At 34.1% G+C, this 648-nt stretch overlaps 1 long non-coding RNA gene across 15 annotated transcripts in view; it reads right to left on the bottom strand.

The window, feature by feature from the left end:
• The window catches only part of LOC116079626, a 68,679-nt gene that overhangs the window by 10,395 nt on the left and 57,636 nt on the right, over window positions 1–648 (bottom strand). For all 15 annotated transcript variants that reach the window (XR_004114079.1, XR_004114081.1, XR_004114078.1 and 12 more), the window contains one exon: window positions 190–275. This is a non-coding gene — a long non-coding RNA (uncharacterized LOC116079626). The remainder of the gene's footprint in view (window positions 1–189; window positions 276–648) is intronic.

Raw genomic sequence — 648 nt, 5'->3', positions numbered from 1 at the left:
GCAGCGATGATACTCGCTCTCAAAGCACACTCTTAATTTGGTCAAACTGTATTAAACATTGTGTTTCAAAGCATGACATATGCAATTGGCTATAGCTGCTCTTCAGAGGGAATCAATGGACATGGAACCATTCATTAAAAGCAATAAATAAATGAATAAATCCAACCAAAGAACACAGACTATACTCACACTGTCTCAATCCTGCAGACACAAACATGGAACCTCAAACCACATGACTAGCGAAGAAGGTGGGAATCAGTTAGGAGGTATACATTCTGAGAATAAAGAGCAGAAAAATTATAAAACGATTAAAATTCTGTTTTCTTATCTATGTATTCTGTCTGCCTCTCTACCTCATTCTCCATCTTAACCCTCATGAAGCCTTCAGTGCTCTATGAATTGCTGGTCAATACAGATCAAATGGCCATAGCTCCGAAGAGAGCAAGAATATTAAAAACAGTTTTGGATTACTCGTGGGAAATCCACAGTCATTGTATCTCAGTGAAATACTAATTAGGGTAAATGTATATATGTATGTATATATATATATATGTACATGTTGATAGATATGCTCAATAGTTTTTTATTGAATTATGTCTTACTAATAATGATTTCCTAATTCATTTTTATTTTACCTATGTGTAAAAG

The sequence above is a fragment of the Mastomys coucha genome, unplaced genomic scaffold (genome assembly GCF_008632895.1).
Source record: "Mastomys coucha isolate ucsf_1 unplaced genomic scaffold, UCSF_Mcou_1 pScaffold6, whole genome shotgun sequence".
Classification (NCBI taxonomy): domain Eukaryota; kingdom Metazoa; phylum Chordata; class Mammalia; order Rodentia; family Muridae; genus Mastomys; species Mastomys coucha.
Note: the sequence above shows the minus strand (reverse complement) of the source record. Positions and strands in the feature narration are given on the sequence as shown.